The sequence below is a fragment of the Neopelma chrysocephalum genome, unplaced genomic scaffold (assembly GCF_003984885.1).
Source record: "Neopelma chrysocephalum unplaced genomic scaffold, ASM398488v2 Primary Assembly neopelma1_98, whole genome shotgun sequence".
NCBI lineage: Eukaryota > Metazoa > Chordata > Aves > Passeriformes > Pipridae > Neopelma > Neopelma chrysocephalum.
In genome coordinates, this window is record NW_020897761.1 from 3,233,908 (window position 1) to 3,246,403 (window position 12,496).

The 12,496-nt window shown below is 47.0% G+C and overlaps 1 protein-coding gene across 9 annotated transcripts in view; it reads left to right on the forward strand.

Moving 5' to 3' along the window:
* GORAB (golgin, RAB6 interacting) overlaps positions 1–12,496 on the forward strand; it is an 86,005-nt gene that overhangs the window by 4,678 nt on the left and 68,831 nt on the right. For 7 of the 9 annotated variants that reach the window (XR_003536102.1, XM_027694665.1, XM_027694663.1 and 4 more), the window contains exons 2-4: positions 719–910; positions 2,371–2,530; positions 3,730–3,843. The gene's annotated coding sequence lies outside the window, so the exon portion shown is untranslated. The remainder of the gene's footprint in view (positions 1–718; positions 911–2,370; positions 2,531–3,729; positions 3,844–12,496) is intronic. The other 2 variants (XM_027694669.1, XM_027694672.1) reach the window with 2 other exon arrangements.

Consider the following 12,496-nt stretch of genomic DNA (forward strand, 5'->3'; position numbering starts at 1 on the left):
TCTGTTGGGTCTTATTAAATAACACTCTGGTTTTATTTATGGATCAGCATGTGAGTGCATTGCTAAATAAACAAGTGACTTCTCCTAAAATGAGGGTACCATTGGCCAACTCTTAAAAATCCAACCCATAAAATAAACAGACTCCAGGAGTTACCTGTTACTCCTGGCACTGCAGTAACTTCAAGGTAACAAGAAGTCAATAAACCCCCATCAACAAAATCCCCACTGGGATCCTGGCAACTGAGACTCTGAAGCAGCAGTCATCAAGAGAAACTAAGTGATTCAGTAAAACATTAAAGTTCCCAGAGGAACCGTATTTGGGCTGCCTTGATTTGGTGAGAGAGGCAGCCCTGACCACTTAGCAAAGGCAAAATGAGGGCCATTGAGGAGGCTCCTGTTGGATGGTGTCTGTAGAGCCACTCTGCCATCTGACGTGCTCACAGCCTGTGATTAGGCTGTGTTTCATCCCTGACTGTCTGGATGCCAAGGCAGAAGGACCCTGAGCAGAGAGTATTTTCTCACCCTAACCCAAGTCATTTCACTGCTCAGGTAGGATCCTCTGTTCTCCTCAGACTTGTAGATCCCCAGTTGATGTCTGGTAGTGCCTTCAGTTTGCAGCATGCAGCAATTCTGATCTCCATAGGCAGAGCAAACCCTGCCTTGGCACTAATGCAGATGAGACCAGGAACTAATTATCTCTTTTTCTGGGCTCTTTCAGCACAGGCAGCTTTATCCTGTCTCCATCAACAGACTGCAATCTCTGCAGCAAGGAGAGAAATACCACCTGACAAAAGATGGCTGAGCACATCGTGGTGATCCAAACCAGCCATACAACAGCCAGGACAGGTGCATGTACCAAACAGAAAGGATTTAGGAACCAGTGGACTGCTTTCCATCACTGCCTTCTCAGGTAGATATATCTGCTTACGGTCAGGCTTTTATGTCCTCCAGCATTTCAGCATCACAGCAGGCTGTAATAATTAGTATATATATGGATCCTTTCTACCCCACTGGCAGGTGGGGAAGGACTAGGTAGCTTCATTGCATCTGTGGGAACCCCAAAAAGCAGAGTACATTCACCTTGTCTTACTTCAGCTGTTCAGTCCAATGGGTTATTACAGCTGCCTGATAATCAGGGAAGCAAGGCTGGTACCTCTGCAAGACACTTCCATACATCCAGTGCTATTAGACAAATCTGACATTAGGAATATCCTGTCTTCCACTTCTGATGAGTGATTTGGCCTTCAGCTGGGACCAGTGTTAAATGAGTTGGATCTCATCTTGAGGGAAGAGGGGCCTTAGAGAGTTGTATGTGTTAGAGCAGGGAACAAACCCAGCTCTCCTGAGCTCAGGCCACTGAGCCATTTTCTCTCTTATTTGTGTAAACCGAGGGGATTTGGGTTTCCAGCATGGTAAACAAGGATTTAACTACTTCCTCCCTCCTTCCAAATAACTTTCTCTGAAATTAACATGGCAAACAGAGCCCCTGCTCTCAAAAAAGCCTTTCTGCTGGGTGTTGGTTTTGTAACTGATCCTCTGCTGGAAAACAAGCAACTCACATTTCTGCTGAAAACAACCCAAGGGAACATCTAAATAATAACATTACAAGCAGTTTTATATCCTGCTCTACTGGGTCTTGTGACAAAAGAGTGGACACCCACCCATGGATGGGTTTGTAATCCTGTGGGATAAAGAACCTGTGGGGCAGCTGGCAGCACACAGCAGCACAGAGTGCCTCGCTCCCATCCAGCTTTGTACCCTGCCTGGCTGTCAAGAGTGGACAGAACAGCCTCTGGGATCAGGAGCCAGAAAGAAGATGTGGCCTCATGCTGGGCATGTGTGAAATGCAAATGTGGTGGTGTAGAAAGCAGGAGAGTTGACAGGCTGGACTATTTTCATCCTCACACACCCTATTGTAATAACGGTTTTCAAATAATGACATTTCAGGAAACAATCATCTTGTGTTTTTAGTTAACACCCTTTAAGGCTTAATTCCACTGTGGAGGCTTAGAAAACTTTTCTTTCAAAATGAAAATTCTCACATAACTCAGGAATGCAGAAGTGGGTCTAACTGGCCTTTGCAGATTGTCCTACCTTTCTGTCCCCTAACAGTGAGTGCACACAAATAGCCTGATGTATCCATAGAAGCACAGTGGCAGAAAACAAAGATCAAGACAAAGGTGAGGAGGAGGCAGAGTCACAGACAAGAGAAAAACAGAGATTGTGCTATTCCTTTTGCCTGGAGAATAGCAAGAAACCTCCTGCCTATCACATGGTCTAGGAATATGTCTTGGAACTGTGCCTTCTAAATGTCTTTACTTAAGGTTAGGCCTAAAAGCACAAAGCAGCTTACAGCACTTCCATTCATAGGTCTCAAAGGGTGCAGTGCAGAGAGAAGCAAAAGTAATCCCTCTTGTGGAAGGGAAAACAATGGTCCTGAGCATCGTATCACTGAGTAGCCAAGTTGGGAATCCCTCCTGAATCAATCCTGCCTCTGGACAAAGCTGCTCCTTCCTTGTGTGTACAGCAGGTAAGTTTTTCATAGGCTAGGGCTATGTTTTCTTTGGCATGCTGTGCACCTTTCCTTTACAAGGGAGCTGACAATGACAGCATGCAACCAGCCCTTGGGCAGGGCCTCACTGCTGCTGAAGGCAGAGCAGGGCTTGCAAGGAGAGTCTCTTGGTATGGTGGGACAGGAGTTCCAGCCAGGCCAGCTGAGGTGAAAATCCTGCACAAATCCGTATGAGACACCCTTGCAGCTCAAGACATCCATCAGCTAATCCTCCCTTTGGCAATCTCCCCACTTACCCCTTCCATCAAAGGAGCTTGGATTACAACGGCTGCTGTCCTAATGAGTGAGAGACTCAGAGGAGGATGGTTTCTCCAGGACAAAAATAAAGTACTTTGCACTGTCTTGGTCACGTTGCCTCTTAAGAGAACCAGGCACTTAAAAAAATGTTACTGAGCCTCAGGAGGGAGGTGAGTACTCACCCAGGGTACACACACGAGTTGGGGTTGAGGGAAGCAACATGCCCTGTCTCATGCTGCAAAGCAGTCCTGACCTGAACTGGACACAGAATGTTCATGTCCCACCTTGCCGATTTGAGGTTTTTGAGCCGATTGTGAGGCCCTGGCCCTGGCCATTCCCTGTCACTGCAGACCAAGTGGTGTTCTTTGGCAGAGGGAAGGTGTTAACTCACGTTTCCTGGCCACACTTCAATTTTTGCTTTCTTAAATTACTGCCCCACCCAACCAACTGGTTTTGATGATTTCCTGATTCCCCACATTGCTCATTCCTGTTGGTTGTGGAATGGCCCCTCTTTCACCCTGGAGTTCACTGCATTGTGCTGCATAAATGGTCTCCGCTTGTAAGGTTGTCTGCTGTGACATTCCCTGCTCTGGAGAAGCACATTTGCAAGATGGGTTTCCCTCATTTTTTTCCAACCCTTAGAAGTGTGGCTGTCACAAGAAGGATGGTGGAGTAGGGCGGTCTCGTGTGCTGTCACAGAGCTGATGTGCTTAGAGAGGGATTTCCAGTTTCTGAGTTCTTCTCATTGCTTTTTCCCCTGTAACTATTGGAACAAACTGCCTATGCCCCTCTCATCAAAGAAATGTGAAGTTAGCAAGAGGCCCCAAATACATTTCCTGGCAACAAGACAAAAGTAGGTCTACTGAGAAGTTTATGCAAAGAGAATATTTCTGGTATATACAGTTGTGTCTTGTTCTCAGATGCCCACACCAAAGCAATTACCATATGGGAGATGCTGACTGGCTGGAAGAACCTGTTCATTCTGGGTCTGTAATGGAGTCTGTGAGGAGCTCAGCTTCCTGGTATGGAAGAAGGTAAGTGTGTGTGAGGAAGGGAGGCTGGGCTATGTTTATTTGGGAGGGCAACCTTTCTGGGCTGGGAGCCTACTTTTTAATTTATTTGGTGGTCCAGAAAAATTCATCACATCACATTCTTCAGCTCCTATTTCCACTGAGGTGGTTACATCACCCCAGAACCTTAGCTGACTAACAGGGATGCAGCTGTATAAAGTGCAGGCTGGCTGTCTCATGATGGCAGAAATGTGGTTTGTCCCTAAGACAAACAGAGTTGCACAGGAGAGGTAAAAGTTTGGGTCCAGCCAGGGAAATGCAAATTCAAAGCCAACTCCGAACTTAGAGCCAGCTCACAATTGGTTTTTCCCATGTGTGCTTTTACCCCACTCATGGGCTCCTCACAGCAGATCCAGAGACACATTGTGGCCTCTATGTCCCTGCAAGCACAATGGTGGCAGTTTTTGAGAGACGTGCTCAGAACCAGTACCAGGGTTTTCCAGTGATAACTCCAGTGGTCTAAGAAACATTTTGATGGTCTGGAGTCAGAGGGAATCTTGACTTCAGCACTGTATTTCACAAAACAAGAGTGAGGGATCAAGGCCTGCAGGAGTTGGGGCAAAAACTGAGACACAGGGTTGTAGAAAAGTGCTGAGGCCTGAGAAGGGTGGAAAGGGAGAGCCCTAGAGGGGGGATTTCCATGGTAAAGAATCAGTGGCTCTCCCACTCACATACTCTCTTTTTGGTGTCATCTCACATGCCAGTGTGAATACAGAAACTTGGTGTTCTTGGCTCACAAGCCCTTGCTCTGGCATGCCTGGGTTCAGACTCTCAGTGTGCAAAGGCATATTGGTGTATTTACTCCTGGAGTCTCACAGCACCTCTGAGAGGTGTCCAAGTGTTTCACCACCATTTCACTCAGGGCAGTGGAAAAGCAGTGCAGGGAATCGCCTTTCACAGCAGAGAGTGCAGCAGTGTCAAAGGAGAACACTTGGGGCTGCCTGGTGCTCATCGCACTGTGTTCTCCTCCAGATCCTGCTGCTTCCTCTGCAGAATGCTGCATCTGCTTCTGTCTCATGTTTCTAGTCTATCTTTACACCAAAATCTTAACAGCAGTGTAAACTGGCATAATTGGTTTTGATAAAATGCACCTCCAAGCTCTTGCAGGCATGGATTCTATTTCCAAAAGTTGAACTGTTCCTCCTGCCTTGCAAATCAACCATACTCTCAGAGAGTTCATAAATCCATGCGTGCTCTTTAAAAGAAGAAATTGGGAGGATTTTTTAGACATTTTTAGACAAAAGTTCTCTATTTTTCCTTTTTTTTTTTTCCATGCAGCCTCCTTGGTAACCAGTTAAAACAAATTCCTCCAGACTGTAAACTAGAGATAATGGAGTTCGCCTTTAATCTCAGTCCGCTGCAGATCAAGTTACCTCTTAGAAATTACTTATCCTGGCCAAGCAAATGAATTGGAATTGATGTTCTTAATTGTTTTCTAAATTGCTGTTCCCCACTCCCTTCCTCCCCTTCTCTCCACACAGCTGTTTTGCATCAGAGTCTAGTCTAATGGGTACTGTCACTCACACAGGGGGTGAAGTCATGTGGTCATAAAAGAGAAAGATTGGGGGAAGAGAGGGAAATACCACCCAGTGCATTATCTGGCTGTGACACACACAAACTGAATAGAAATAATTCCTCCTAGGGGGCTAGTCCCAACAATGGACACAGTTCTGTCTTGGGCTAGAAAAATGTAGAGACTCACTCTGCTCTCTGATACTTGTTTCTCTCTCACAGAGAGGGAAGATGGTTCAAGTGCTAGTTTGGGACACAGGAAACCTGAGTTGAAACTGCTGACTCTGCGGCAACCTCCTTTGTCTGGTTTTCTGCAAGTTGTTTTGTTTATGCCTTAGTGGCTGCATTTGTAATAATAATAATACAATTCCCTTCCTTTCTCCTCAGGGCACCAATGGTCTTTCATTAGCTGTATCTTACAAAACAGCTTAACCTGCTCTGCATCTCCAAAAAGTGCCCCAGTACTCCCTGTGTTCACATATATTAGTCTCCAGCTCACTCAGAACTTGCATTGCAAAGTCTTTGGACTATGGGAACATCAGACCAGGACTAACACCAGAATCCCATCCCTCCACATCCTCTGAAGTGGGCACAGATCTCAAGTCTTAAGTAGGACCCATCCCCTGAAGACCTTTGGCTCATATAAAAATCATTCCTGCATGTGAAATGTGTGCAAACAAGCTGTTCTGCCAACTTCCTTGTCCTGCCACTGTGATCCTTCCCAGCCTATAAATGACCAGTAATCCCAGTTTTGCTGCCAGCGGTTTTCCAGAACTCAGCTGTTCCCCTATAGACCTTATAATTCCATGGACTGGCAACTGTTTTTGGCTCATCAGTCCATTCAGAGTAGAACCTACAAGAGCAGAGGTTATCCTCTTCTTAACCTCTCCCAAAAGGTCTTTCTTGACAAATAACAGTCTATCACTCTCATTACAATGTCAAGTCAGTCTTCTGAGGGAGACCAGGGATTCAGAGAATTTGCTGCTCACATAAAATTCTGAAGTGCCTGCTGGAAGAGCAGCAGACTCTTGGATACCTGTTTGTAATATCTGAGAACACTGTGTAGAATAAGTCCAAGAAAAAATGGCAGGAAAGGAGGAGTTTCATACAGAATGAGTTAAAAAATCACGCTAACTGATGGTAATGGTGAGGAAAGCTGACTGTTACAAGGGTGGGGATTTTTTTCCCTCCTTTTCAGTAAGGAAAATATAGATTGCTTGGGTTCATAGCAGCACTGCACACAACTATCAGGTACCAGACTATTCTTGACACTAGAAAAAACCACATGCCTTTATTCTGCACATGCTGGGCTGTGGGAGCTGCATGTTTAGTATTCTTCACAACTGGAAAGAGACTGACACTGGCTGGCCTGTCCTTACAGTCACAGCCACACTGTTTAAGCAGCCTTGTTTCTCAGGAGGTGTAATGCAAATAGTTCTGGTGATCCATGTTAACATCACAGTGCAAATCTACCTGTGACAAACCTCAGTCACATGACCGGGAGGTGTCCTGCTGTGGTTATGGTGTTAGAATCCAGAGGGGATGGATTTTGCTTTGCTGTCCTGTAATTAGTCATCTCTGAAACAGGCAGGGCCAAGAGCTGGTGACTGTCCTGGGAGGGAGAGAATGAAGGTGCAGGTGTTGGGTGTTGTCAGTGAGGTTTTCCAAAGTGTGAGTGTGAGATAGGAGCACAACTTCCAAATTGTGTGAATCAGGTATACCTAATCAATTGTCTAAGTCTGGGATTAATTCAGCTTTCCAACAGCCTAAGTGTCCAGTTCAAAGCTAGTTTTCAGGGATGTCTCAGAGCTCAGAGTAGCGAGACGAGGCTGATACATCCTGTCCATCGCAGGCACTACTCTGGAAGGTCATTTGCCTCTAACACCAGTCACAGGAGTTGTCCCTTATCTGGTTCTGTCAAAGTAATCCAAAAGAGCAGATTTGGTATTGAAAGTGACTGAGGATGACTGTGGCTCACAGGAGAATCACCTCTAGGAAGGGGTGGCCACAAAAAAGTGTTGGTGGGCAGTGGAGTCCTTCTTCTTCCTTCACATGTGGGCACTATTTTGCAGTCTGGGAGGGAAAGCAGGCAAAAGGTGTTTAGAGAAATGCTCAGGAAGGAACTGACCTCATCGCAGCTTCCTTTTATCATGGGAGGATTTTTCTAGCTCTTGGACCTACAAGCTGAGCTCCTGTAATTTGCAGTAAGGAGCAATCTGCAACCAGCATTTTGCTGAAGAGGTGCCAGGAAGAAAGGAACCCAATGTGCTTTTTCCGTAGCAGTGTGTGCTAATAGCAGGAAGGAGAAAAAACTCATTTATGCCAATGAAGCAAACAGATGTGACCCTTAGATGGTGCTACCCTTGCTGACATGAGGTACTTGCTGACTCCTTGAATAGGCCCATTCAAATCAATGTAACTGCTCTTGGAGTGAGGCTCTGCTCAGTGTTAATGAAGATGTCAGAATCTGGCCCCCAGGGAATAAATGCGTTGGGCAAGAAGGGGCTCTTTTATAACCTCCTTCCTAGAACATGTTTGGAGGCCTAAATTTGCAGCTGGTTCCTATCTCAAAACCAGGCCAAAACAAGCCCCCCCTCACCAGAAAATGCAAGTGTGCCCAGACTTTTGGAAGTTCAGCTCCAGATCCAAAAGTAGGCCTGATCCAAAGTTGATAGACTCCCACTGACCTAAACAGACATTTGGCTTCAGTCTCCACGACTTGGGCCCATCCTGACACAAACGAATACACCACACACCAACACTACTGGCGTGTCTGGGCCCATGTCTGTATAAATATGATCCCTTTCCCCTTTTTTTCCTCTTGCTCTAACATTTTTTTAGGGAAGGAATTGGTCTCAGGGAGGCATAAACTCCCTTCTTTTCCATCCCTGATTGAGTATCAAACTCCTCCGCTGAGATTTCTCCACGGAGACATTGGGTTTTCCTGGCAGGCAGGGTTGCAAACTACTCAGCGGAATGTCTACAGCTCTGCAGCTCAAGAGGAGCCAGGAGGCTGGGCATCCCAGCCAAGGGAAATACTGCTGTCGTCCCAAGAACACTTTCATGGAGACTGAGGTGCATACTGGATTAGAGGCAGCTAAGCTGGGTTCTTGTGTTTTTCTGTTGGTTTCCTTTTTCCCCTCGAAAATGTAAAGCATGGGGAAGAGAAATCCACAGACGAGAAATCTGGGGATCCTTGTGGATGTTGAAAAATGTGGTTTGTTAATGGGTCTTTTTACTTCTGGTACTTCTGGCTTGTTCAACACATATACACACAAACACACATACAGAGAATAACTTGGCAGGCTCGTGTTTTCGTGGCACAGCACCAGGAAATGGGAGTTCCCCTCCCAACAGAGAAGATCAGGGCAATGAGGCAAAGGTGGGGAATCAGACCCAGCCTGAGTCTCAGTGGAGCGCTGGCCTGGACAACTCTTACACAAATAATCTCCAGGAGCTCTGAACCCATGTTTCATTGTGGACACAGACAGTGCTGTAGAAAAAACAGACTGAAATTGCTTCTCTTTCATGGCATCTGTAGCGTAAAAACGGTTTTCGTCCAAGACATTTGTGGTCGGAAAATCCTGACACCTCATAAATTATCTTAGAGGCGCAACAAAGCTTCAAAAAGATGAAACTCAATGCTGAGGTCAGCAGGAATTTTTTTGCATCTTTCTGCAGTGAGGGAGCGTTTTCAGTCTCAGGAAAACCACCACAAAAAGAAGCAGCAAGAAGCAAGAATATTTCTTGGCACGAGAACCTCGGTGCTCAGGGGAGTAAGGCATCTTCTGTTATTTATTTCTGGCCACCTCTGTGTTCACACATCATCAGATCATGATCCAAGCGACCAGGGGCAGCCTGATAGCGAGGTGGCTGCTGCACTTAGGTGACACTTCTAGGTCCACCCAAACACTCAGCCTAACTACCTGTGCGTAGTGCTGGGGGCTGCATGGGTTGAGCACCTTCCAGGATTGGTCTGACAGCACTTCATGGGTGAGGCGGGTGCGGGATAGGGCTGAAGTGCTGCAAAACCACAGTCGGCTTCAGCGTGAGGCTGCAGAGAGCGTGGAACCGTGTTGTGAGGAGTGGTTTATGGTCTCTAGCAGCTCATACCCACAAGCAGTCAGTTGGCATTTTTTAAAGCTGTTTTCCTATTCCTCCTGACTACAAATGCAAACCCACTGCTGGAGCTCTGGCTGCCCTGCTGTGTGAGGCTAAACAGGCTGCTTAATCCCTCACACCTTCCCAAACTGTGGCTAGTCTGAATGAGGACAATTGCCTAGTAGTTCCCTTTGTTCCCTGCTTGAATATGTCTTCTTTGTTACACAGAGGAGAGTTTCCTTCTTCCAGACAAGAACAAGGTGGAGAAAGAGGACTCTGAGGGCAATGTCATACACAGCCTTTTTCAACACAAGAGCCACTGCATATTTTTAGTCACCACTTGCAGAATTGAGATGGCACCCAGCTGTCCTCTGCAGCACCTTAAATCCCATGTTGCTCAAAACAGGAAAATCGAGGTGGTGTTGGAAAGGAGAACAGAAACTTGGTGTCCAGGATGGCTTGTGGTTCCCCTGTTGTGGTGTGTGGCAGGAATGATGTAGCCAAAGCCAGTTAGTTCAGGAAAGAAAGGCTTTTTTTGCAGGTTGAAAAGTGGAAAAGGTGTTTCTAAGAAGGCAAAGACTCTTGTCTCTGTCAGGAAGAAATCATCTGTCCTATAGCAGTCCTTGTTGCTGCTCCTAACTGTGCCATCCTAATCCACAGCTGGCCTTGCCCTGCAGTGCTCCTGGCTGGAGGTCTGGGGTGCTGCAGGGTGCTGGAGTTGTTCCTGCAGGCTGGTGAGGGCTCCCTGGGAAAGGCAATGCCCAGGATGTGACAGCCAGCCCTCCTGCAGGGTCCCAGAGCAAAGGGGGAGCTCCCAATGTAAAGCCAGTTTTGCAGGCAGGGACAGTGAGTTTTGGGGTCATTGTTTATCACCTTTACTGACTAGTCATCAGAATGGCTCCATTTAATCTGTAGAATTTTATGCATCTTATTTTGGAGAGTGAAGTTACAAGCTAAGATATGAACAGCTCTCCATTTCTGTGGGTTGACAAAACTTTCAGATTTAAAACTTCTCTCCATATGTTGAGCTCTCCAAGCCCCTAGCAGGATCTGACCTCCCTGCCCACTTAGTAAATCAGTGTTTTCCAAGGCATGTTGAACTGATTTTATGGCAGCAAGATGCATTTCACTAGATTTATGTTATTAAACTGGAGGGGGGGAAGCCTCCTTTTATTTGGGGCAGTCCTTGAGTTTTACAGGCTTGTTTGAGTAAGTAATTATTTTGGTAATGCTGGGGCCTCCTTTATTGAATCGTAAATGCGTCCTGAACGGCTCTCTCGGAATAACAAGCAGACCTTTCCCTGAAAGGCTATGGATTGCCCTGATTAGCAAATCTGAACATTAGTAGTTTACTTTGTGATTAGCTTTGCTGCTGAGAGCTGCCTTGGTTCACTTCTCTGGGACTACTCACAGGATTAAGCCTTGTGTGTAAATGTTTGCAGGATCAGTGTCACAAAGGGGGGAAAAAACCAACCCAAGAGCCGTTTCTTTGGAAACATCCTCTCTGACCATGTTAGGAAAAAGGATCAGATAATTGGGATCTTTATGATGCTTATTATAAAAAATGTTTTGGAACTAGTTCAAGCACCAATCAGAAACCACATTGTTCCACTAAATCACTTTCAGATGCCATTTCAGATACAGAATACAATTACTCCTAGTTTAAAAATATAAATGTTCCCTTCATAAAACACACACACAACTATTTTAATTTCTTTTATTTTTATCTGTCTTGGCTGGAGTTCAGGCCTTCCACAGATGATCTATCAACAGATTTTGTGCCATTTCTTTCTGCCAGGCCTTGTGCAGAGCCCACCATATGCTACAGAAATGGACGTGGACATGAGGGCTTTACATGCAAAAGAGCTCTTGCACAAGCCAGGGGGCTGGAGGCCCAGGCTTGGGTGTCTATGTGCTTAAGAAATAAACTCCAGGCAAAACCTGGAACAAAGATTCTGCCTGAATGCTGCATTAAAAACCCACCCGAGATGCCTGGAGGGGTTCCTACCCTGTCACTTTTTGTTATTGGATAGCTGTGGGGTTTTGGGAAGCAAACTCCCTTCCCTACGCGGTGGCTGCCGCCCACGTGCTCTCCTTGCTGCTGGGGGAGCGTGGGGACCATCTGGGATGAGCTCAAACTGTGGGTCTGGCCCTGTTGGTAATGGGGACCCACCCGCCCTCCACGCTGTTCATGTGCCAGCACACAGGGAGGTGGGAAAAGCTGGAGAGGGAAAAGGCTGTTACACTGTGGGCTGGAGGGGCTAGGTACCCCTGATCACCTGAGGTCAGCACAGCCCCTGGATAAGACATAGTGTTGGCAGGCAAAAGCATCTCCTTCCTTCTGAACCCGCAGACAGGCACCTCCAGAGGGTTCCTCAGCCTCTCTGTAAGGTGTGACTCATTTCTTAGGAGGGAGCATTCCTGCAGAGAGGTATGGAGGGAGCCAGAATAACAATAGCTAACCCCAGGCCTTGGGGAGGCAGAGGGTTGGAAGGGGTCCCAGTCTGCCCAGCAACAGCCCTGGGGGAGGTTCCTGAGCCTCGAGCTCTCCTGGTGTAGCTGCTGGGCTGCGCCGAGGACTTTTCCACCTCGCCGGGAACTCCAGATTGGGACTGTCTGGGACATTGCTAATGGAAATCTTTCCTTGTTGTCAGGAAGTCCTTCATCGCTGCTGAAGTCCTCGGGAGTGGCTCTGTTTTGGTGAGCCCAGCCACGAGTCTGCGGGAGCGCAGCCTGTGCCCTGCCAGCCGGCTGCCTGGTTTTCCAGGGCTTGGGGCCCCTGTGCCATGTTCAGTCCTGCTGTGGGACAGGAAGCCCACAGACACTCTGAGTGTTGCCCCAGAATCCAGACAAACCCCCCAGAGATGCCAGACCCCAACAACCTGGCAAAAAGCCCTGGGAACCTGGGATCAACAAAGGGATAACAAGGCTTAGGGACGCTTGAGGATGCTGCCATCTTTCAAACACTCTGCGGGCCATCCTTTTTCTTTTTCTGTGGAAAGCA